The sequence below is a fragment of the Bactrocera neohumeralis genome, chromosome 5, assembly GCF_024586455.1.
Source record: "Bactrocera neohumeralis isolate Rockhampton chromosome 5, APGP_CSIRO_Bneo_wtdbg2-racon-allhic-juicebox.fasta_v2, whole genome shotgun sequence".
NCBI classification, from domain to species: domain Eukaryota; kingdom Metazoa; phylum Arthropoda; class Insecta; order Diptera; family Tephritidae; genus Bactrocera; species Bactrocera neohumeralis.
Window position 1 is genome coordinate 76544175 of NC_065922.1, and position 27263 is coordinate 76571437.

Here is a 27263-nt window from a genome sequence, read left to right on the forward strand (position 1 = left end):
CCACCTGCAATCGCTACTGGTAGCTGCCGCTTGGCTTTTGCCGTGGACCTGAGCAGTCCGCTGCACTTTGTACTTGTAGTTGTAGTTGGCAATTTCGGCAAGGAAATTGGAAATTCTTTTTAATAGTCCAACATATGTACTATGCACGAGCATAGTATTTTAACGCGCCATTGCACTAAATCAACGACTTCAACTATGATTTGCTAAACTCGATTGCCGAGGCAGTGCGGCAGCCGCAGTGATAGTAGTGGGCAACAAATGGAATATGCCGTTACATATATACATATATGTTAGAGCATTTCGTAATGCAAATTTTTGCGCAAGACGCGATTTCGGGACTGGTGAATAGTTGTAACGGGATCCCTAAATTTTTCGGGATTTATCAATCATATTTTTTTATTATTATTGCAAAATTTTGCGCAAAACGCGATTTCGGGACTGGTGAAAACGGGATCCCGAAAATGTTCAGGATTCATCAATAGCTTTATTTTGATTATCATGTTATTATAAATTACTTTGTTCCTTCTTCCTTATCGCGCGAAAATCGCGCATTTCGGGATTCTCAAACTCTAGTTCGGACCCCATTCAACAGTTGCCTACTGCCTTTCTTATCTTTTCCCTAGCTATCTACGCTCTTACAAAGCCGCAGTCTTCCCTGCTGTCAGTCAATCTCCAATCATTGACTGCATCAGCTTCTTCCGCTTCGGCATTTTTTCTCTCTCTCGCTCGCTCAGCAGCCACTAACTACGAATATTAAATTTTATTCATTTCATCTTTTGCCGTTCAAATGCATTTTGCATGCAAGATGACATTCCCACTGAACGAGCGTATGCAAGTGCCAAGCAGGCAACATGGCTCATAAGGCGAGAAGCAAGCAGGCTCGGTGGCATATGCAGTCGGGCCTCTGGCAGTCGCTGTACCTACAGCATTCTTGATTGCATTCAGCTTCAAAGTCAATCGTCGTGATATGCTGCTGGAAGAACAGCAACCAGCAATTGTCTGTAGACTTCGAAGACCCCTCAGGAGAACCCTTCGAACGTCTTGCTACCCACCCCACACCAACTGCCTTGCTTTGACTGCAAATGGGCAGAAGATCGCCAAGTCACTCCATTCGCTCATTACAGTTCGAAGCTTTGTGGCCACGTTTGGCCCACAGCGTGTTGGACTGCTGCTCCTTTGCTGCTTGCCACAGCTACAACTGTTTTCAGCTACTCCTCCTGGCTTCCGACTGCTTGTAAGCCGACACTGTCGTCAGCACCGTCGGCGCGTACGACGACATTGACGACGTGACAAGAAAATCAAATTCACAAATTCTGTACAAGCCAGCGAGTGACACAAGCCAATCGAAATTGCTGTTAGGCAGTCAAATATGCGAAGGAGCAGAGGATGAGTAGAGTAGCAGTGAATAAGGAAGAAGAGCGGAGAGGTGAGCAGGACAAGTGCGACGATGAAGCGGCAAACACGCCAACAGTTTGCTGTGCAATAACAATAATAACAAGCACACTTGTAGAGTGAAGGACAACAAAACACAGGAAATCCAACAACAACAACAAAAGTAAAGCAACAACTTCGGCAGACATCAGAAGCAGGCAGCAGCAATATTGGTGTTGTCGCCGCCAATAGAAATTTGCTTTGATCGACATTGATTGGAGTGCCAGCGTTAGGTTTTGGCTTTGGAATTGAGCACCGAGCATTGAAGGGAGTGTGCAGTGCTGCGGCGGGGTGAAGGGCTAGCGCGGAGCTGCTGTGTAGCGCCGTGAGTGGCGGCAGTGTGGCACGTAACAACAGTAATTTTGTGTGGCTGTTGCAAGCATGTGAGTGCTGTTTTGAGCTGGAAATTGCTTGGCGCCGGCAAGCATATGTGTAAATAAATGAAAATGAGTATTGCGGTGATGGTAATCGCCTAAAAGTATGCTTGCTCCACTTCAACGAATGGGAAATTTGGCGAGTTTAAACTTTTTATGCAATTTTTGGTGCAGATTGAGTTTGATTTTTCATAAAAACGGTATAACCAGATTTTATGTAGTGATTTGATATCCTCTCTATTTCCTTTTAATAGTACGTAGGAAAGTTTTTAACTAAAATTTATGCTGGGGTTTTCTGAGTACTAAATTTACCACAAACTTTCTGCATCCTCTGCTTTTATAAAACAGTTATTTAACAATAATTAAATAATGGAATAATTTTCTACTTGAAAAAGTAGAACTTACATATGTACATACAGTGGCAGTCTCAGCGTCTTAATTCCCGAGAATATGGTAGTTGAGGGATAGAATATTGCTGGCGGCGGATTTTCTAAAAGCTTCTTATGCCACTCTTTTTTTAATTTTGATTGTATATATTTCGGGATTGGAGATTTTCTTATTCGGTATCCCGAAACATTTCGGGACTAATCGAGATTTTCACTTTAGTATTGTTAGCCTGTTAAATATACTAAAAAGTTATAATTTCGGAAATTTTGAATATTATTATTTACCTGAAAGTAATGGCTACTGTAAATATCTGAGCGTGCAAATTCTCGGGAGAGTGTTGTACTCAGATAAACTGATAGATAGATGACAGATAGATATTACTGTTGGCAGACTTGTTAAAAGCTACAATTCCACAATATTAAATTTTTGTCTATATATTACCCATCATTGTACCCCAAGAGTACGCATCACTGTCTGTCTACTTCTCATAACGGCATAATTGAAATTCTAAAATTCATAATAGACCAGCACTCGCAACGTGTTGCTAAGCGAAATATTTTTTATGTTAAAATTTAACGAGCACATACGCCATTCCTACCTAGCTAACCCAGCCTATCTATGCAAAGTAGAAAAGAAAATACTCAACCGACGACAACCAAACCAATCAAGCGATGTACACACGAGCGCTTGCAGAAGCACATTTCCACTCACAAACGTATTTAGGCACTCAAATGCGCCCATCGCACTGTTGCTCAATACGCGCGCTTATCCGCAGGGCCTTTTAACGGCATACGTGTCTACATAATTTTCATAAGTACTGTCGTGTACGCTCAGCGCTCGCATGAAAGTTGAATGTACTCAGGGCTTCGCAAATTCTAATTTCCTTGTTGCTACTGCGGCAAAGAATCTTAGCTGCAAAGCGTCTTTAAATATTCTGCACCAACCAAGACATAGACACACCGTTGTGTGGCTCTGCTCCTCATTTTGCCTACTTCATACTTTTTGTGGCCCATTAAGTGGTCCGCTGTTGTGTTAAGTACAGCCCCGCGCACTTACGTGCCCACTTCTAGACTTATGTGTACGTTTATGGCGCATCGTAAAGCTTCTGTCTCGCCAGGTTGGCCGTGTCGGTCGGCGTCACCGTCACCGCCGCAGTCACAGTCAAAGTTATTGAAGTCGGTGTCCGCCTGCTGTCGCCGCGAGTTTGTTTTAGTACGTGCAACATTTTCTTTAATTGACAAGTGTGATTATTTTTAATGAAGTGTCAATGCTGGCGGAACACCTATCGGCGATTGTATACAAGTGGCTGGCCGTGTCACAATAACCGGCAATGAAAGAGGCGTGTGTGTTTTCTAGCTTTACATACAAATCTTTTTTTCATTAATTAATTAACAGTTATTCCGTAAAGAGAGCACTTATAGAGAAAAGTAGTCGAAGTTGTGATAAATTAAATTAGACAACATTAGGCTAGTGATTAATATATAGACTTTGAGTCTGAATCAACATTCTTCTCTCACTAGATTTTCTTAACGGTCAAAAAATAACAGAAGACGATATGGAAATGCTCACTTCGGTCCCCCATGCTTTATTCTATCGCTCTTCAAAGCCAAGTGGAAGGTCGATAGCAGCTAATTGGTGTGACAAATTCTGTCTAATTTCTTATGGTTCTGGTGCTAATTCCTAGGCGACGCCTACTTCCAACTTTGCACCGTAAAACTTCGTTCTAAACCAGACTAATTGTAACCTAATGTTACTTCTCGTTAAACATGAGCTCGCTTAGCGAAAATCACTCTTCTTGTCCAAACTATTCGATTCGACGACTTTACACTCATGAGTCCAACGGACTTCGGACGAGCTATTCTTCCTCTTATTGTACAAAATAAAAAAATTAATCTCAAATTCCCAGGGTTTTCACAGAACTTGTATCCATAACATCTCTCTTAGAACTTGAAGTTTAAAGAAGCGCGTTTTCAAAAACACTCTAGTTACAGAAGGTCGCACTCGAGTATTTTCAAAAATTTTCAATTAAATTGTCATCTTCTCCGCTGAGAGCTTACATCTGTAGTCTTGAATCTTCAACAGAAGCCTCTATACGTAGCCCTGCACTTCTCTTTTTAATTCCGCAATCATTTCCCCGTCCTTAATGGAGTGCCAATGTCCCAGCTTTCCTTGCGTTGCAGCTCATTATTGCCGGCGACGGAAAGAAACCATAACGACCAGCCGGCTTTGAAGAAAAATTAGATACGTTCACCGCAACAATGGCAACAACAACAAGCAAAGCAAGAGCAGGGGTAGCATTAGCAGTTACACAGCAACAGTTGGCCATGGTCACTGCATGGAGCTTATATGGGCATTGCCAAGCCGACGAACAGACGCACTGGTACGAGTGGCAACCGCAAATCCAATTAGGCCAAGTGTCAAAGGGCAAATTGGAAATTTTTCAGTTGAGACAAGTACAAGTGCAGCGAGCAAATGAGTGAGCCGAATGCGAGTGTGAGTGCGCGCATGTGAGTGTGTTGTAGGCCGCTCGGTCGGCTGCACGCTTTTGTTGCCTCTGACGCTAATTAAACTTACTGGCTTAATGTGCTGCTTAACAGTAGCCTACAAAGAAGACGAGGAAAAACATGCAACCACAACAACAACAGGGAAGTGCGGTGGATCAGTTGATTGCTGTTGGTTTTGCTTTAAGAAGCCAACGGAAGAAAAAATGCAGGAAAATGGCCTTTGTGAAAATAGGCCGCACACACTTAAGCCCGTTTGATTTGCGGTTTACTGCAGCAGCGCTTGAAAGGTGGTCAGAGCTGACTGTTGTGGCCACGAAGACGCGCTCGCATGAGAGGGTAAGGCGCGGTTGTCAGCCAACGTAAAAACCGCTGGATTTAATGCGTTGGCATCGCAAGGCAGTTAATTAAGTAATTGTGTGGTGGATTTTTTATGGGTTTTACCAAGGAAATTTTAAAACCAAAAATATTTAAATTTTTTTATAGTTTTAATTTCCTAAAATCATTTTCGCGTTCAAAAAATATCAACATTTTGTCAACATGACGGCTTTTTAAAAAAAACTTAAATTTTACCCAAAATTGTGGTAAATTTTTGGCCTGCCAAAATGATTTGCGTACTTCGACAACTTAAAACGCCGGTCCGTTGTGTTACCTCAAACAACTAAATAATTTATCATATCATTTACAAATTGACGAAGCGCTTTCATCCCAGCACCCATTAGTTGACACGGCTAATGTCAGTTTCGGCAATGTCACTACAGCGGTTAGGTAGCCTAAAGCTAACTGAGAACTGCTTACAGAAAACTCCCCCTCCGACCTTCGTACCCAGCTTCGATCTATCCGTACTCTTCTCCCGCGACTACTCTCCATCCGTATATCCTCTTTTCGATGTGTTACCAGAGAAAAAGCCGCCACAAGTAACCAATACGAGGCAGTTATCAAAGTTTTCAGGAACGCGGTTGAAGGAGTAGAAATTTTTGACGTGTCCTTATTCGAACACCTACATATACCCATCTCTGAGCCTTATCCCGCTCTTTTAGTCATGCACCTGCCGGTTATGTCCACCTGGGCTATGTCTAAAAGAGTATTAAGTGCTATTGTAGTGTAGTCCTCAGTGCACCGGCGATGCCAATTAGAGCCGCTCTGTGGACACGTTCAAGTTTATTTGCAAATGTAGCCTTTACGAACACCCTCCACCTTCTGTGCGAACTCAGTTTTTGAGATATCGATCTGAAATTTTGCACACGTCCTTTTCTCACTAAGACGCTGCTCATTTGTCGGAACCGCCAATATGGGATCATTATTGCATATAGCTGCCATATAAACTGAACGATCGGAATCAATTGCTTATATGGAAAACGTTTTCATTTGATGGGATATCTTCACGAAATTTGGCATGGATTATTTTTTAAGGCGATATTGTAATATACGAAGAATTGTTTAAATTGGAGCACTACAACATATACATACGTCATATAAACTGAACGATCGAAATCAGGTTATTATATGACCTTGTTTATTTGAAGAGATATCTTCTCAAAATTTAGCATGGATTATTGTTCAAAGCGATACTACAATCACCGCATAAATTGTTCATATAGCTGCCATACAAACCGAACAAACAAAATAAACTTTTTGTATAGAAACTGTTTTACTAGTGAGGCTTATTCTAGCTTGGGTGCAACTGAAGTTAACGTTTTTTCTTGTTTTTTATAGATTTCTGATTAAAAAATTTCTTAAATTTTCCAAAAATAAGTTAAATTAAAAATTATATTTTTATATTGATTAGAAATATGAAAAGACTTTTTCGACTACCCAATATAAACAAAAATATATGTAGATATATATATGTAAATATTTTTGTTCTTTTTTTATTTTTTTTTATTTAATAATTTTTAATATTTTTTTTATACAAAACTCAATATTTTTTTTTGTTAAATTCACACATTATTAGAATAATTTTTTTTCTAAGAAAATCTGCTTAAAAATTGTAACTCCATTTTTTTTCTATTTTCAGCCAAATCATCAATTAAAGTAAGTAAATTTCCACGAATTAATAATTACCTTTTGTAAATGAGCATTTTTCCGAAATATTTTTGAATATGCATAATTAGCCTCTCACCTCAAATAGCTGTACTGCGGCTTGTAAATCGCGCTCGAATGCTGCAAAGCGCATATTTCACTTGCAATTATCGTTTGAACTTTTAATTTTCGCAAATTAATTTCCACTGCAATGTGCATAATTATGCATTAACTATTTACACGCACCGTTATGTGTGTAATTTCAAAAATTTGAATGCATTTCTGTCTGCGATTGCGAACTTTGGCATTGTTGCAAGCGGCGCCGTCCATTATTCATGGCGTTTTCGTGCAACAGTCGAAAAAATTTCATTGACGTTTCACGTGAAAGTTGTTGTTGCTGTTGTTATTGTTGCAGTTGTCATGCCGAAGCGCGAAATTTGAAATTAAAAATGTATTTTAGATTTATTTTAGAATTCCAGTTTGGGCATTTCATATTCGATTAAAGCTTTTTCTGCTTTTATTGTGGAAAGTAATATTTTTTACAAAAACATGGCAAATAAATAAAGCGCACACAAAATAAAAAGTCAAATAGACGGAACAATTTTTATTTGCAACACAACTATGCAACACGAGCGGCAGGCGGATGTGCGCTGCTTTGCACGCAAACTTTTGCACATGAGTGTGCTTTTTATTTATATTTGCATACTTGTTTGCATATATGTATGTGTGCGTGTGCGAAAAACGCATTTATGCAGTGTTGCATTTATATTAGATTTTCACTTGGCCTGCGGCCGGCGCGCTGCACTGCTGCGTCGCTGACCTGCTGCCTGCTTCCTCGTTGATTTCGCGCTGCACTATTTTTCTTCGCGTTTTTCGTTTGTTTGCTGCTTTTACAAGTATTTACAAATATTTTTGTTGCAACTTTTTTTCGCTTTTCGCAAACAGCGTTGCATATTTTTCGCCGTTTCGTTAGTTTGCCGCGAGCGTTGGGCGCATACATATGCCAGCAATGACTTTCGAAATGCTGGAAAAAGTGCAAATTGGATCTCGGTGTGTATGCACGCGCATGTGTATGTATGTGTGTGTGACGTTGCAATGCTTTGCACTTCCCGTGGAATGACATGCTCAGCGGCAGCGATAGCGGAAGAAAAACGCTTGGCAGCCGCGATATGGGAGCGTTTTAATGGGGCGCGCAGCAATGACAGCAGCGACTAAATAAAGCAACAACAACAATTAAAATTAATGCAGTCGAAATTGAACTGTCTGTTTTTGTGCTGCCAGCGGCCCCACCGTTATCAGCGACCGCAGCCCGCGTTATCGACCACAAGCGCTTCGTGCGCTCAGGTTCAGGTTCAAAACGAGTTTAAATCACGCAAATATTATTTATATTTTATTGAATTTGCATATATCTCGCAGTTGTTATTGTTGTTGTTGCAGCTATATTATTTAATAAATTCCAGTCACACAAATACGCAAGCAAACCACTGTAAGTGCCACAAAAACAACAAATATGTTGCATGCGTGCACCGGAAGTTGTGAATTTTAATAGCGAATTCGCGCTGCTCGCGCTCGCCGCAGCCGCCACGTATTGATACGCCATATTTGTTGTATCGCCGGTACGTTGGTTGTTTGTTTTTGCTTTTCAACAAATGACATTGACATAATAATTATGCAATTAAGTGGACAAAGCACTTGCTGCAAGTATTTGTTTATATTATATATAAGCACATACAAATACATATATGCATATGTTTATATACCTATACATACAGTTATTTATGTATGTTTGTGTGCCGTAAACTAATATTTGCATTGCATGTTAATTAAATGGTAATTTGAATGCAGGAAAAGAGCATACATTTTACGTTTGAGTGACGCCCCATGAAAAATAAAAATTAATAAATGTTACAATATGGCATAATTTTGAAAAATATTAAACATTTGTAAACAAAAATTGTAAAAATGAAAAAAATACATTTTTTTAAATAAACATTCCATATAAATTATTTTTTTAATAATTGTTCGACTAATTTTCTTTTTCAAAATTTTAAATTTTTTAACAAATGAAATAAAGTTGAAAAATGTTAAACTCTTTTTTACTTTTTTAGTTAAAAATTTTAGAAATTAAAAAAATGAAATTAATTTATAGTTTTTTTTTAATTTAATTATTGGTATTATTTTTTTTTTAAATTAAATTAAATTATTGCTATTTTTTATTTTAATTAAATTAAGTATTTTTTTTAGATAATTTTTTTTTAATTGAAATAATCTAGAATTGAGATTTTTATTTTTTTATTTTCCTTTAGCTAAAAATTTTAGAAATTAAAAAAATTAAATTAATTTATAGCTTTTTTTTAATTTAATTATTATTATAATTTTTTATTAAAATTAAATCAAATTATTGCTATTTTCTATTTAAATTAAATAAAGTATATTTTATTTTTTGATTAATTTTATTTTGCGAAACTTTTAACATTTGAAATAAATTTGAAAAATATTAAAGATTTGTAAGCAAATATTGTAAAAATAGAAAAAATAAATTAGAGTGTTCAAATAAACAATCTAAATTATTTTTAATTAATTGATTAATTTTCAAAAATAATTAATTAATTTTTAATGTAAAATAAAATTTATCTAAAATGAATAAAAGAAAAAAGTTAAATAAAATGTTTAATTAAAGAAACATAATTTTCTAAGATAATTAATTAAAAATTAATTAATTTAATCAGTTAAAATAAAAATTAATTTAAAATTAATAAAAAAAAAAATAGATAAATAAAATTTTTAATTAAAGAAGCATAATTTTCAAAAAGAATTAATTAAAAATTAATTAATTTGATGAAAAATAAAATTAATCTAAAATTAATAAAAAAAAGTTAAATACAAAGAAACATAATTTTCAAAAATAATTAATTTAAAATTAATTAATTTAATCAGTTAAAATAAAAATTAAATATTTTTGAAAATTAATTCAAGGAAAAAAACCTGATTCTTTTCCACCCCAGCTGCCCAACGTCCCTTGAGTTAGTATTGGCGCTCTGAATAGACATCATTCCTACTTAGCTATTAACTAGAAAGTTTATGGACATGCTGGTTAGGGCAAAGGCCCACTTGACACCTACTGTTATGCCCATAGTTTCGTACTGAAGGACTGAAGTGTAGTCATTTAGTGTGAAGCTGCCTTCTGTATAAGGATTACTACAAAAAAAGTCCGTTCCTGTTCTTATTTCAACCGTTGATCCGTCGGTGAATATGTAGTTTCCATAGTTGGAACTGTAGATATACGTAACAGATCCATTAATCCACTATTATCTATTGTTAAATGAAAACGTTTTGTATTTTTTTCCGCAATGCCATTTTAGCCCGAGTTCATTAACAAAGCCGAGTATGAATTCGCCGAGTTTACCTTCAATGGCCTAGAATCTTGAACCAACTGGTCGTAAACATTGTCTCATACTTCACTTGTTTATGTATAAACCGGATGTCAAGGATAAACCTTCAGGGCCTTAGTTGATTTTTCACAATTGGAATCAAACATATATATTTCCGGCTTAATTAGTGAAAATATTCTAAATCAAAAACAATGAATACTGTTAAGGTACCCTGTTCAAAAACCAGTGTTTCTTGCTTCATCATTTTTCATTCGTAAGAGCTCTTACAACAATTTTTAAATTAAATTTTCCAAAAGGAATAATTTTAATTCAAAATTATGTCGTCTAATTTTCCTGAGAACTTAACCAAAAAATTTATTTCTTTACTTATGACTCTTTCTAATTTTTTTGTTAAAAAATTAGCAAAATTTCAACTTAATTTATTCAAAAAAATATTTTTTTTTTAATTTTCACGAAATTTATAAAAAAATATTTCTTTATAACTTGTTTGTGAGCGCAAAAATTCCAAACCTTTGTATCAATAAGCATTTTATCACCACAATTGGTGGAGAAATTCTAAAGACAACCACAATTGGGCTGAGTTCAACAATCAATCAATCAAATAACCACCAGCCAAAACCAATTTGTTTGAGCCAAACCGCAAATAAGGAAATGTTAAGGCTTACAAAACAAAAAAATGCCAAAAATAAAAATAAAACCAAACAAGTTGCGTCCAATTGACTCAGCATTGTTTACTGATCAACTGATCGCGTCAAATTCGATTCGCCGCGAAGCTTTACTGCCAGCAAAAATATCTGCGGAAAGATGATCGAGAAAAGCACGATCAGTGAACAAATAAAAAAGAATCAAGCGGGCTAAAAATAAGTAAAGCGAAAGATGAAGCAATTCCCGAAACACAGCTGAATAATACTTTTCAACAAGGTGATCGTGCAATTTACGCCACACACACAAAGGTAGAATAACTCAGCACTATGGAGGCTGTGTAAACAAAGAAATTTTAAGGGAAAAAACTAAAGAAATTTGTAAGCGAGACGAACACAAACACACGCTTTGAAAAACTAACAGTCGGCAAACGTGATCATGACTCAGTGCTCGTGTTGCGTCGATCGCTATGAACGCGCCGAAACCCCAAAAAATTAATTTTTATAAGCGTGAAACTTAGTCAGCCTTTTTTCTTCATTTATACAATGAAACGCGTTTAATTTTTTCCCGCAACCACTCACTTAATTGCGAAGATGCAGCAGCGCCGATCGTGCAGCTGTGCAAATAAAGTAAATATCACAGGCCTGCAAATTACAGTGTGCATAACGAGCGCTTGCCTTCCCACAGCCATACTATAAGACGCATTTTAGAGCGGCTCGTCTGTTACGCCGCAATGAGCAGGCAAATCAAGTGATCCTTGCATGCGATCTTGTCAGCAAATTACGCGTATTGCGTTTAGTGGCAAGCCAAATTGCGCCAAGCCGTTTTTACAAACCCCGCATTATGCTTCTTTTATTTGTTTTGTAAGCAAAAAAAGCTGGCTGATAACCAATAATTACAGTCAACTTTTGATTGGGTTGATTGCCTGCCTTCACTCTGAAGACTGGCTGCGAATTATACACGATCAGTACGACGGGCAGCAGGCAACCGAGCGGAAAGTGTAGCGGCAGTGCCCTTAAGGGCATAATATTGGCGAAGAAAATGAGTATCAGACGAACTGTAGGCATGAATTCACTTACAAATTCGCACAGCTGGTCCTCCTCAGAACCATTTAAGTTCAAAGATCACCATACACATATCAAGAATTCAAGAATTTAGCTTATGAATTTTTTTTCATAAGAATGATACAGCGCTAATTTTACTTCGATTTTCGACGGTTAGCTGAGGATACATGTCTTCATTTGCCTTCTTCCTATGAATTCTTTCAATAATGCCATTACAAGACCACTCGAGGATCAGTTACTCAGTAGTACGCTTTTGGCAGAATATGAAACTTATTGGCTTGTCTTCACCATTTGTCTTAATTCATTAAAAACTGTATTTTATGACTGCTATCATCTACTGGGTGTACGCATTTTTAATGATCCTCACATAAACTCGCAAGATAATTTTCTTCGTTTCGCAAGTCAAAGTAGCGATCGCTATCATACTGTTTTGGCTTCTCCACAATCGAAAGGCCAACAACTTCCTCACTCCATGGTCACGGCATCTTCAATGTATCTGCTCGATTCTGTAGATTGCACTGTGATCAATGATCCCTCAGCCAGCATGCGATTCCTGCAGACTAGCAAGCTTGTATCACATTTCTTCGAGACGCAATTTTATTCTTTCATTTTGCAATACGTTTCTACTCATCTTTTTCACGTTGCATGTTGCACGATCGTCGCCGTTTGCGCATTTATGGCATACTATATCGTGTACGGGTATAAAAACGCAAAACGAAGTGGGGAAGAAATCAAACATTGCCGCCACAGCCGATCTTGCAACACTGCTACAGCTAGCAGGAACCAGCGCAGACACAATTCACTTACGGCCAGGCCACACTGCGGCCGCCTGCACCCTTGCCAGACCGACTGGCTGTGCAATTGCGGCGACTGATCGTGTCAAAACTGACATGCCATGGATCATATTGCAAATATGGCGGCGATCGTGCATGGCGAACGCGCTTAGCGTCTGGAGCCGGCACCCAGTGACTTTCAAGCATAGAAAATGTGCAATTAAAAGCGGCAGTAGTTGGCATAATTCGCAGAATTCAAATTTTATATACATTTACTCGCCTTTTTTATTTGCAATTCGTTGATTACGCGCCATAAAATACCAGCAGATCGAGGCTGCTCATGCGACAAACGCTTTGAACTCGGCTGCGTCGCATGCGTTGGCTCGCTTATCGCACAAATTTATTTGGAATTCTCGGTGCTTACGAGCACATTCGCGCGAGTAAATTACAAAACGGTTAAATTGTAATTAAACCCACATGTATGCTGATATGTTGAAGCCGATGATGCACCGTTAGATGCACTTAGAACGGTAGCTATGGCACTTGGAGTAGAGTAGGGGAAAATACATAAATTCGAAAGTAAACAGTTAACGCTTCCTGTCGATAATAACGGACCACGCGCAACTGGAAAAGGCAATTTGCAAAGTAAGATAGCAGCTAAACGCTTAAACCGGGCTCTTGTGCGCAAGATCACTCGCCAGATCAGCTGTAGATCAGCTTACCAAACTGACTTTAAACCAAAAATCAACGAGAATTGAACCATTTAGCCGCGTAAACACGTTTCGTCCGCACACACATACACAAAGACGCCGGCTATGGCGTTCGAACGTAGACGTATGCTCTTTCAAATAAAAACACGGTGAACTCCGCTTCATATGATCTTGCAGTAAAAAAGTTGAACTTTTTACTACACGAAACAGTTTGTCGCGGTGCGTGTGCGCTGACGCAGTCGAAGCTGCGGGGTTTACGGCTCACGCGTAGTTTGTTTGTGCTTTTTGGTCTGCGCACCACGTTAAAGATCAATGATCTGAACTGGTTCTCGTGCTCGTTCTCTAGTTCTGTATTTCCTTGCTGCTGCTTGTTTTTTCTCGCGGTCAGGCGAATAGTCAAACTCGCTTGCTAATTTGTACCGCTGCCAATCGTTAACGGCACGAGTCGGCCAAACAGTTGGCTTAGTCGTTGGTGGAGATTTAGCGAAAGGTGCCGGTGTGTGTGCTTCAGTGATCAGGCATAATTCTGCAAACTAGTTCGGTTTGCTCGAAAAGTGTTTATAATTTGAGAAATAACGGTGTGAATATTAGCAAAGCAATAAAAATGGTGTTAAAGTGAGTGTTTTCGAAATACAGTGAATATACTGCTTAAAATATCACAAATTAAAAAAATATGGCGAATTGTGTTGCAGCAACTGAAAATACTTTTGAGTCTAAATCTGACTTTTTGAGTTTTGAAAATGAGCGTCAGTGAAAACTTTAAACTTTGTAAGAAGTTTATTTCTTGATGAGCTTGTTTGCCTTCTTTTAGGCGTTACAAAGTAAGTGCTTTACATTTCATTCGATCAGCTGTTCATATCAGTACTTTTCATATGGTTTATGAAATAATTGTTTAGCCTTTGAAATATGTAAATTAGACATTCAAACTCTGAAAAAATACGAGGTTATAATTAACATTCATACTACGTATTTTTATTTTGGTGATTGATTCTCTATTAAACCATGTGAGCTTGGCTTAAAATCGTTGTAATTAGCTTCTGTTGAAAGAAAAGATTTCTAGAAAGTTAGTATTTCCTAGAAGCTATCTCTGTACGGTACTTACAACGTTGCTTTTCTGCTGAAACTATTTTTTCACACTTCTCAAGTCCTACATATTATCTAAAGCGCGGTTCAAAATTCATAATTTTGAAATCGAAAAACATTAGCTTTTCTTTGGGCTTTTGAAAATGAAGTTTTTCACACTTCTCAATCCTCCCACTGTGGTAACCATATCTAAAACATTCAAAGTAAAGTATAAAATTTAATTTAGCAATTCTCCCGTTAATCAAAAATGAATCGCCAAGTAGATCACTTATGGCTTCATTTGCGCTTTTTCCTTGTTCTTTCCTCGTCACATTCTCACACCTCATTTTCAATTACTTTTATCGCCACTCAATTTGTACAACGCATAACCACAGCTAACGGTGCTTTAATGAGTGGTCTTCAATCGTGATTTGTGCCACAACTGCTGTGACCGACTTGCGCGGCAGAACAATAAAAGATTTTGCGCAAAAAGTTTAGGCAAATAATGCGCATGATTGATACGAAACGCCTGCGGTTGTCGTAAAATGAGATGCGAGTGCTGGCGCAAAAAGCTTTTTCGTGTTCGAAAAACGTTTTTGTGGGTTTTAACATTTTATATTGAATTACTTTTCTTGTTATTTATTTTATTTTGCGAAAACTGAAATTTTTGGGAAATTTTGTGTTTAGTCTATTTTTAACCATTTTTTAATTTTCTTAAATTTTTTTATATATCATTAAATTATAATTTTTTAATTTATTCTCTGGATTTTTTTTTTAATTTTTTTAAATTATTATTAGTTTTTTCCATTTTCTTTTTTTCCATTATCTTAATAATTTTTTTAAATTAGTTTCTTCATATGTTATAATATTTATTATCACTATTTTTTTAATTAATTTTTTATGTTGTTTACTGTTTTTGTATATTTTAAGTTTTAAATTTTTTATTTGAAATTTTTTTAAATTTAATATAATTTTCAATCGTTCTTTAATTTTCATTTTTAATTAAAAATTTTTTTTATGATATTTTACAGTTTTTAATAATTTTCTTTAATTCTTTATAATTTTCAATCGTTCTTTACTTTTTAAGTATTTTCATTTTTAAATTTTTTATAATTTTTTTATTTGAATTTTTTTTTTAATTTTTTTATTTTTTTTATTGTATTTATGAATTGTTTTTTCAACTTTATTGTAACCTAAGTCTCCCACAGGCAACTTTCTACGCTGTTTACGGACTTGCCAACATGTTATTTGCGCATGCGCAGAATTTGTCTTCCAGGCATTTTCAAAGTTTTTTTGTGCCAAATGCACCACACCCTCTACACACTCTACTCACCTTACATACAGATATTTCACTCATTACCAGCACTTAACTAATTTCATAAACATGAGCTGCGTTCTAGTTCTGCTCATGTGCGCTTTTGTTTATAAATTTCTTGTGGTTTTTTCGAAATTTCGTACATACATACATACAAACGTTTTTATTTTTATGTATTTTTAATATATTTTTAATGTCGTCACGCCAATTTCGCACGTTCGCGCATCTGTGGTAACTTTTACAGCCTGTTTGCTGATTTTCTGATTTTGTTTTTATTTAGATATTTTCATTTGTTTTTTATTTCTTAAGATTTTATGCCGTTTGTTTGTGTTCAGTGCTTAGATTTCTCAAATTTAGGTCAGCTCGCTATTTATTCTGCATTTGCTTTATTTTTCCTATATTTCAATACATATTTGTTGTCATTGTTTTTGGTTATTTGTCTTCAGTGTCTCTCATACATATGTATGTATTTACGGGCGGCGCTCATTCACATTCTAACCTGCGCGCGCATGCTTGGTCAGACCAGTTTTTACGGCCGTCGCTTCAGCGCATGCGCCACTTTCTGCCACACTACAGCGTCGTCGTATGCTAATCATTACAATAGTAACAGCAACAGCTCACACTAGGTGTATTGCTTAATTCAGCGCGACGTGTTCGAGCGTCTTTCACCGATATTCCGTTTAGATATTCTTGCGTAGATACCGTTTACAGTTGATCGGCATTCTCCCTGTGTTTCTTGAAAGCTCGTAGCAACCATTCTTGATTCCCAGCAACGCCTTTGCGTTGTCAAAGTGTTAGAAAAACAGGTCTCAGCCGCCTTTAATTTATGCAGCTATTTGTACACGCTGCTCACATTCAGCCACACAACATTCCACGGGCTCCTTTCGCAGCCGCCAGTTGATCTGCGCCGCCTTATTTAGTGCGCTCATGTCGTGCTGTCTGTCGGCTTGTCGGGTTTTTGCCCAAATTTAGAAAATTTAAAATTCATTAATATTGCTTGCGCCCATTTCCGCAAAGCTGCTTACTGCTTTCCGAACACGCTCCCAATTGTTCTGGGCGTCAGCCTCTGCCTCTGCCTCCGCCGCTGGCATGTGACGCTTGTTGTCGACTGTGACCGAAGTGACAGCTTGATGAATTGCCTCTGCGCTATTGATGTCAGGCATGCATTTGAAAGTGGTTCTTTTGACATTTTTCTCTAAATTGTGCCACTTCTATTGAAATATTGTATAAAAAAAAATTAAGAAAATTTCAAAATAAATAAATAATAATAATTTAAGTAAAACAATAACAGCCAAAACAAAATTAAACTTCTAAATTATGAAATATTGCTTTATAAACGAATGTGAAAAGTAATTCAAGCGAAAAATTTGCCAAAGGCGCAAGCAAACAAATAAAAATGTGGTAAACAATTATTTGGGTCACCACAACGAAATTATTATTAATTAGTTTTTAATTTCTTACGGTTTCGCAAATGGTGTCGCAGCGTCTGCGCGCTCCAAATATCGAAATTATTTGCGAAAGAAAAATCTGCGCCGCTAACAAAGTGAAAATTAAGCCTCATGAATGGTCGTCAATCGAATAATAAATTGTGGCATTAAAATCATAAAAGTCAAGTTCAGAAGCGAAAATAAGCGAAAAATTATTAAAAATATGAAATAATTTGGCAATAATTGATTGTTGTTTAAGTTAACAAAATTATGAAGGAAAACACATTTCTTTACCAAGACAAAGAATTTTTAAGATTTTTTTTTCGGATATGATTTAAAAACAACTACTTTCGACAATTTTGTTTTCTGAAAAATTATGAAAAACTAAAAGTAAAAAAATTCTTATGATCTTTTTCCAAAAATTATTTCGAAAAATTATGACAAATTTCTTTTCTTTTCAATGAGTGGTTTATTAACTTAAAAAAATAGTGAAAATTTATCAACAATAATTTTCACAAATTAAAAAAAGTACTGAAATAAATTAAAAACAAATTGTACTAAAAATAATTTAAAAAATTTATCATCAATAATTAATTGAAAATAAGGATCGCGAAGGGAAAAATAAAATTTGTAAATGTAAATTTTTTACCAATCAATAATTTTCCTGATGTTAAATTTAATTTTGAAAAATTGATTTTTTAATTTTGAAAAATTTTTTTTCCAGAATTTTTTTTTAATTAACATAAAATTTTGAAAAACTTATTAAATTTTTTAATTTTGAAATATTGTTTTACAAATCAATACTTTTTCAGTTGTTCAAAGAATATTTTCTCTTAATTTTGATTTTTTTTAATTTTGAAAAGTTATTTTCTGAAATTTTTAGAATTAAATTTAAATTTTGAAAAATTTGTTTTATTTTTTAATTTTGAAAATTATTTTCTCAAATATTTTTAATTTAAATTAAATTTTGAAAAAATTATATTATTTGAAATTTTTTTACAAATCAATACTTTGTCAAATGTTTAAAAAATATTTCTTTTTTTAATTTGGATTTTTTTTAATTTTGAACCATTTTTTCTGACATTTTTTTAAATTAAATTTAAAATTTGAAAAATTTGTTTTTTTTTAACTTTTTAAAATATTTAAAAAAACATTTTTTTGGTTTTGAAAAATTTTTTTCACTTAATTTAAATTTAAAAAAAATTATTTTATTTTTTAGTTTTGAAATCTTTTTTTACAAATCCATACTTTTTCAGATGTTTAAAAAATATTTTTTTAATGTTGAAAACTCCGAAAACTAAAATATAAAAAATTTAATATTTTCGAAGCGAATACTAAATTAATAAATTGAAAATAATAAAAATGTATAATAACATTCAGAAATACGAATAGCGTGAAGAAAAACTAAACTTTTAAATAGTAATATATTGAAAAAAAAATTATTTAATTATATATAAATTTTTTTTTTTATAAATACGGTTTTCAAAAAATATTTTTATTTATATTTATTATTTATATTTTTGTCCGTACGATTTGTTAAAATACTTCAATAGATTTTTTCAATAACTCATATTTCAAATCATTCTAAAAAAATATTTGAATAATATAAAAATTTCCTGAATTTTGTTTCATAAATGAAACTTTTTAAAAACCTTTTTTTGGTTTCATATATAATATTTTCAAGCATTTTTTAATATTTTTTTTATTTAAATACTCTTTCTTGAATAATTTTTTTTTAATAATTTTGTTTAAATAATTTTTTTTATTCTTTCAAAAAGATAAATATTTTAAATTGTTTTATTTTTTTTTCAGAAAATATTTTCCAAGTTTCGTATGGTTTAAATTATTGATATGTGATTAAAATTTGTATTAAGTTTTTAATTCCTTATACACTGTCCTCTGACAAGCGACTAAGACCACAAATATTTGTGCAAACTAACACATATCAATAAGCCAAACAAAATGTGTTTATTAATTTAATAATATCACATATTTTTAATAAAATTTTATTTATTTTTTGTGGCTTCTAAATAAAACCACAATATTGGCTCAATTATCTGCATTTAATTACATTTTTTGGTAAACCAAGCGAGCTGCTGACGGCCTGTTGCGCGATTACGTGCTTTAGATATTTACATACATAAAAAGGCTTAGAATTGCCAGCGTGTGCGAAATTGCTCAAATATATAGATATATGTAAAAATTTTTCAAAATACTTTTGTCTGTAATATTTGCGAGTTAATATTAAAAAATTAGTAACAATTTGCTCAGCGGGGGCATGGCAACTCTGTTGACCGCCAAACACCGCAAAAAGTCATTTCACAGCGCCTATCGCATTTCGGCGTGCAACAGTGCCTTACCACAGCGCAACAGTGTTAGGCCGTGTTTATTATTTATTTATTAGTGCATGAAGTATGTAAATAATGTATTAATGAATTATTTGAAAATGAAAATGCGAAATTAATGAAATTTGTAACTTCAGGCATTGTCGTTTGCATTTCAACGGCATTAGCTGCGGTGTTTTTAACCGATAGTATTTCTGGTTGATATGCGGACATATATACATGAATTATATATGTACGTATATAATATAAATGCATGCAAATATGCATGTTAACGCGTTTTTAGCAGAAAAACGCTGGCCATATTGAGCACATCTCGTTGTAATATAATTTAGCAGTTGCTCTATTGCCTTGGTTCGATTTCAAATGGGAACTGGCATGCGTATATGTGCGCCATATATATGTAAATATGTAGGTATATGTATATATGAGTGTATATGTTCATATAAATATATTTCATGCAGTGCTTTTGACATTTTTTGCGTTGGTAATCGGTATTTTTGTGGCTTCATATTGCATTCATGGCATTTTTAAGTGATTGTGTATGCGAGTGTGTGATTGTTTGTTGCATATTTGAGTATTTGATTTTGTGGCATGTTAAGTTCATAACTTAACCGCACTTTAGTCAAATATGCAGAATTAAAAATTGAAGCAAATAATTTTTAGTCCAAAGCTGTAGTGAGAATTTTTGCATACTCGTTTATGGTTTTATGTGTGAAAAGTACCTATGTGTGTGTGTGTAACAATGTAGAAATATTGTTAATGAAAACGCAAGAAAACACGTTAAATTTGCTTGCAAAGGAACTATACTACAAAAATATTCACAAATCAAAGAGTTTTTCATACAAAAACTCGATTTTGTTCATTCGGTTTGTATGACAGCTGTATAGTATAGCCATCCGATTTAAAAAAAATTATTCTGAGATTTTGTTGAATCCTTGAACAATAATCCGTGCCGAATTTCGTTAAGATATCTTGTCAAATAAAAAAGTTTTCCATACAAGAGCTTAATTTCGAACGAACAGTTTTTACGGCAGCTATATCATATAGTGGTCCGATATCGGCAGTTCCGACACGCCAGCAGCTTCTTAAAGATAAAAGTACGTGTGCAAAATTTCAGATCGATTTCTGAAAAACTATAGGACTTTTATACATATGAATATGGCTAAATCGACTCACCACTTCATGCTCTTCATTTATACAGTATATACAGTCCAATCCCTAAACTCTTCAAAAAATTCTAAAAAATCAAAACGCAAAGCATTTCGAATTTAAATTAGTGAATGATGCAGAAAAATCAAGGGAAATTGCCATTTGTAATATTGCAAGCAATTCTCTGTTTTGCTCCCTGTGGACTGCTTTGCTTCATTGCCATAACAACTTGTTGTAGCTGTTGTTGTTATGCTTGTTGTAGCTTGCCACTTCATTAACAAATGAATAAGAAATGCAAACATATCAAGTCAACAAAGCCGTCGCGCTGCATGGAAGACAGACCTGTTATTAAGCGCTGCGACATGCAGCAGCGTCATGCACAGCAACATTGCGCGCGCGTTTTTTCCACTCTTCGCTTCTTTTTGCAATGGTTTCATGCACTTTTTGTGCGCTTCTTGCAAAAGCATTGCAGTGTTTGTTAATTTATGCGCATCATTTAAATACCATCAGCGGCGCATTAAATGACAAACACACACAGACGGGTGAATGTGCATACGTGTGTGCGAGCATACGACAAAATACTTAAGTGCCAGCGCCACCGGATGGCTCATTCTCTCGTACTCACGACGTGGCAGCCTCTCTAGCGCAGCGCATGTAGCGTATGTGTCAGCAACTTCATTAAAATGATAGCAATTTTTACAGACAGTCAACAGCAGCGCTCGACTCCGCTTGAGCTGTGAGAGTAGAATTGTAAAAAAATGCATGCTGAAGTCAGCAAGAGTGAAGCTGGCAGCCAGACAGGCAGTTTTCCGACAGCAGGGTTGGGAATAATTATAAAATATTGAAATTTGCTTTTTTAGTTGGGAATCCGCTTATGCCTCGCAGGAAACGTGACAAATATGCTTCATTCTTTCATTATAAGCAATGTTGCGTAACATTGTTTAAATACATTTGATTGGAAATATTTGTAACCACGTAACGAATTAAAAATTCTTTATATTTGTTGAATTTATGCTATTTCAATTAGCTTCAGATCTTTTCAATGCTGCTGCAACATCTTGCATAACATTTTTCAGACACATTTGGTTATAAATATTCGTAACGTCTTTACAAATTCTTTATATTTATCTAAATCCAGCAATATTAATTAGTTTGAAGTCAATGCTACTGCAACATGTTGCTCAACATTGTTTAGATACATTTGTTGGGAAATATTTGTAATTGCGTTACGAATTCTTTTTATTTGTATAAATTCAGCGATTTTAGTTACTTTTAAGCTTTTTTAACAGAACTGCGACATGTTGCCCAACATTGTTTAGACACATTTGATTGGAAATATTCGTAATTTTGTTACGAATTTGAATAAATTCAGCGATTTTAATTAGTTTTCGGCTTTTTTAATACTGCTACAACATGTTGCGCAACATTGCTTAGACACATTTTATTAGAAATATACGTAATTTCTTTACAAACTCTTTATATTTGAATAAATTCACCTACTATAGTTAGTTAAGAGCCTTTTCAATGCTGCTGCAACATGTTGCTCAACATTGTTTAGACACATTTTATTGAATAAAATTGGAATCAAGTTGGCTTGCGTGTATTTTAGCTAGCTCAAGTTTTATATAATTTTTAGTTCTTTTTTGTAATGAATCTGCAACATTTCTTGTAAACATTTTCGTTTCGAAAGCTTTAAAATTGTGTATTTCTATGGATTTTTTCATAACTTATTTGTATTTATGTATGTATATAAAGCTTAGTATATTTTGTGGTTATCAAGCAACATGTTGCACAACATGTTTGGCAACAATTTTGTAAGGTTGCTGCTTTGTTCTCTTGAATTCCAAAATTTAACTTCGCTTTATGGCTCTAATTTGTTAAGCAACATTTTCACAAGCATAATGTTTGTGTTAAAAATTGTATCTGTTCTATGTAATTCTGGGTGGACCCCAGAATTTTACCACAAACAAAAATTGTTCGTGCATTTTCCAACTTTCTGCAGACATAAACTTATAAAAAATAAATTAATTCAAATTAAAATGCTTCATCCCGCACATCAACTGCAGTCCGCACTGCTCACTCCAACAACTCGCAACAGTAATTTTCGCATTTCATTATCTTCTATGCACTTCTCAAGTTGTTTATCTGGACAACAGATGTAAGTATGTAAAGTGAGGGCATACAAACAAAAGGAGCGAAGGGGGAAAAATCAAGTGCAAGTGAGTTTTAATGACTGACTCCGTGAATTGCAGGCGTCCGCTTGTGCTCGTGTACCGCTCGTCGCTTTGGCCTCGCATGAGTCATATGCGCCGTTGACAATCAACAATCGTTGTGTCGTTCTGAAGCGTTTTTTTTCTTCTTTTTTGTTGTTCCCACTTGTTCACACACTTTATGAGTTTTGTCCCTTGACATTTGCGCAAATTTCGCTGACTGACTGACTGCCGCGTAAAAATACATACATATGTACATAGAATTGTACACCGCGGCTCAGTCTCCCCTTGCAACGTAACAGTTTCGCACACATTTCCCGCTGCTTTGCTGCGTTCCCTGCTTGTTGGCGCACTACTTCAGCTTTCCTGCGGAGTGTCCGCTGCCACTTGTCTCTGACATTTGTAGGTTTTCCAAGGTGCAAGCTACAAGACATTTGTCACCTTCTTTCGCTTCTGGCTTCGTTTAGACTGACTTTGAATGCTTTATTGATATTTCTCTCCACTTTTTGCAACGTTTACCTTTCTTTTCTTGCTTTACCGCAGCGTGACGTGGGAAAGGGGGAAGCTGCAAAAATGCTTTGAAGGGTTGCAGCTGCAAGGTTTCCAAACGAAATAAATTACGTTAATGGATTTGGGGTATCTCGTTTTGCAGCAGGTAAAAGCAACTCGGTCAATTCCGCTCGTTTTGTACTCGTCGTGCTTTGTTCGTTGTTTAAAAGTTTTTCGAGAAACGTTTGTTATTGCAAATTACAGCAGCTGCCTTTTTAAATTAGCTTTTATTATACTCAAATCGACAACATTTATCGCCGACCATTCGCGGAAAAGATATTATATTAATTTTCGATTCTATTCAGTGTTGCTTGGTCTTTCACTGGCACTATAGTTCCAGTCTTATTTGCAACAAAAGACCTTGGTTATCATTGAAATGAAACAAGTTTCAGTTAGCTTTGATTGATCAAGCCTTGAAGGCCCTCTTAGAAACACCCAATGCCTTTTTTGTCCTTATATTTTGTATTACCTCTTCCGCTATCCAAAAACTAAACTGACTCGAAAGTTATCTAGGCACAACGACTTTCGTGTTTATCTGAAATGCTCGGCCGGTCAGGCAGAGGACCTAAGTCGTCAGTTCCGTCGATAGGCTTTGAGAAAAGAAGGATACTAAGCCTTCAAAGTTTTCACCGATTGTATTTCGCTATGCTCAAGAAATCACCAGTCAAAGTTACTTTTCCTCCATCCTGTTTTTATATGCCATCTCACTTGATATACCCATCCACTTATACTCTAATACATTCATTCTTTCCTTGTGTCTCCTAAATCATTCCCACTTAATCACACTTTTACTGCTTTTCCGCATTCCAATTGAACCATATAAAATAAAGATTTATAGCAATGCCAATAAACTCGATGTGACAAATATTCTGACGTAGTTTTTTGAGCAGCTCAAATTTGATGGCCACTTAGTGGATTACTAGCCATACGGCGTCGATTTTCATCACCTTGCAGCGCCGGAAAAAATCATGGCACACAACAAGCTAGTGATTTACGACGTCTCACTTTCGCTTTTGTGCTTTTTTTCCAACCAAGAAGACATAGACTCGGGAAAAATAAAAAGCGAGCAACGTTTAAGTCTCAATAAATCTTCTGAGTGAGGTAGCCAAAGACAAACAGCATGCATATGTATGTAAGGACATTCACACATACCGCTACTTGTGGCATGCGCAGCATCCCTGTGTCTCGTCTACAATGTCAGCGTCAATTATGCTTAACAAATTCATTCATTCTAAGCTTAATATATACGCTCATTCATGTCTTTCCACCGTGTGTCCTTTTTTTTTGTCCTTGTTGCTGCTTTTGTTGTATTTTTGTCTTTCTCACTTTCATTTCTTTCTATGCGCCATTCGTATGTTCATTCCCGCATTTATTTATGCATGCATGGCATTCATGGTATTCACGGCATTCAGCTTCAAGGACCCGAGCTTACTTCAAGCACCGCATAGAGAGCGCACAGAGAGTGTCCTTTCCGGTGTGTGGCCCTAAAATTTTGCGCCGCTCTAAAAGGCTACTTCCTTATGGCTGCTGCTAACACTTGAATCAGTGTGTGTGTGTGACATAACGGTAGTATAGGCGTAGATTTTCTGCTGACGCTGCGCTTGCCAAGTGGCACAGTCAAGCAGCTTGCTGCCGCTCCACTTCCACTTAAGGTCTCCTTACCAACTTGCCTCTCCTACCCAACCGGCGTAGCCACAGTTATTTTTATCACTCTACAACACACACACACACTCGAGCGTGCCACAGCCAACCGCACCTGCCACAAATGTCACTTGCCACCCACACAAAGCGGGCGGCAGGCGCACGTGCTTTACTTTTATCACCAAACCAAGTTGCACCTCATGCTCGTCCTCAAGTTATCATCATCGTCATCTATGTACATCAGCATTACTTAAGGGGACACTTATCGTCTGTTTAGCGCTATCTGGCGCTACATCCTGTCGGCCTGTCGGCCTTGCAGCCTATCAGTCTGTCTGCCTGTCTTCTATTCTACCTCGAACTGCCTTTCCCTCAAATATCTGCGGTGTTTTTAGTAATTCTTTATTTTCTTTCTATTTTAAAGCTCACTGTCTTCCTAAGCTCTTATATTGATATGTCTGCTGGCGCTCACCGCCCATCTGCTGGAACAAATTACGTGTATTCTGCAAGTTGACAGCCAGCCGGCTGGTCATGCCTGTCTGCTCTGCGGCCAGGAAGTAGACGGGTTTGTAATGGGAGGAAGTCAAGGCGGAAAGCGTGTCCGTCCGTGCAGCCGTTGTTTGTTTGGCACACTGTTGCTGCTTGCTGCGCTCTTTGCTTCCACTTACCGTCTCTCCGCTGTGGCTATATTAAGCCCACTGCGGCATTGTCTATTGTGCTTTCCTTTATTGTCGAGTCACATACAAACAATGTTACAGATTGGAAGTCTTCAAAAACCGGCGTGGGTGGATGTCAACTGTGGCCACTCAATGGGGACGCCGACAGTGTGCGTAGGTCGCAAGAAAAGCAGTTAAATTAGAGGAGATCGATACAAAGGCTAATCAAGTATATTGTGAATAAGCGATTTTCGCTTTCCCGACGAAGAGAGATCGGTTCCACAGCATTTACCACACGTATTAGACACCATATAAAAAGAAGGGACTTATGTAGATGGCTTGATCCCTCGTTTGAGTACCGAACCCGCTTACATAACCAAACATTTTGGTCTTAATACTCGGATCGATGGACCTAAGCGTCTCTTTTACGTACTCAATCTGCCTAAGTACCTCATTTAAGTAAAATATTGATTACAAGTTCGGAACACCCGAAAACATGACTGAACTTTACTGTGGCTTGACGTGAGCAGCCAGTTCGTTCCTTCATCCTAAATCGGTACTTTCTTAGCGACACAAGCTCTGAAGTCTCATTTATCGTCTCCAAAAAAGCCAAGCAGACACCACTGTGCAATAGAATGTGCCACCAGACAAATCAACAGTGTGCGCTAACTAACCAAACAGCCGGCCATTCAGCCACTGAGCCACTCAGCCAACTCATTGAGCCAACAAAAGCTCAGACTGAAATGACGCGGCCAGACAAAAGGCTAATAAAAAAACAAAACTTCGTGTCGTTTACAAGTTAACAACCAAAGCAGCGACAAATAATTGAGCGAACAAGCAACAACAATAAAAGTAAAATTCTATCATTGTGGCAATAATAAGTAAGCACCAGACGAGACATACACGTGTCTACGCTACAGGAGCTCGCCGACCACAAAACAATGTTGTGACAGCAACAACACTAAAAGGGCAGCAGACATATCGGAAACGACGAACATTTCATTAGTGGCAATAATTTGCGAAAATTGCAAATAAAGACGCCGACGTGCCTACAAATGATAGGCATAAGCTTGCGAACGCGCTCTGGCTCTGGCCGCTTGGTGCGCGGAGCGCGGTACTCGGTCTCTCCCTCAACGTCTCTACCGAAATGCGAATTTTATGCATTGCCGTAATGACTTGCATTATTTATTGATGCGGCAATTAAAACAAACGCAACAAGAATGCCGTAAGTTACGTCTTAACCACTGGCCACGTCCAGTCGGTAGCAGACAGGCCGCAAGAAAGCGCGCAGTGACAACTTTCGCGTCCATTCAAGCGCCGTTATGGCTTTATTTTGTTTCAACGCCGCTTTGAGTTTGAATGTCACTTCGGAGAATCGTAAGTGCGCTTTGTTGTCGCATTCGCAACGCAGCGAAGCTTTACCTACGGAGCTTTGTTGCGGGCTTTTGTAGCTTTTTGCTTCGTCGCCCACTCTGCGCTCATTTTCATATTCAATCATAATTTGTTGGCAAACATTGTTATTTTGAGCTATAAAAACAAGAAATTTGTCGACAACAACAATAGCAATTACAACAAAGCCGCAAGTAATATAAAATGTGGCAATTATTTTAAATGTT

The 27263-nt window shown here is 36.2% G+C and overlaps 1 protein-coding gene across 3 annotated transcripts in view; it reads left to right on the forward strand.

The window, feature by feature from the left end:
- Positions 1 to 27263, forward strand: part of LOC126760257 (uncharacterized) — a 460595-nt gene that overhangs the window by 430179 nt on the left and 3153 nt on the right. For all 3 annotated transcript variants that reach the window (XM_050475749.1, XM_050475751.1, XM_050475752.1), the window contains one exon: positions 6711 to 6727. The gene's annotated coding sequence lies outside the window, so the exon portion shown is untranslated. The remainder of the gene's footprint in view (positions 1 to 6710; positions 6728 to 27263) is intronic.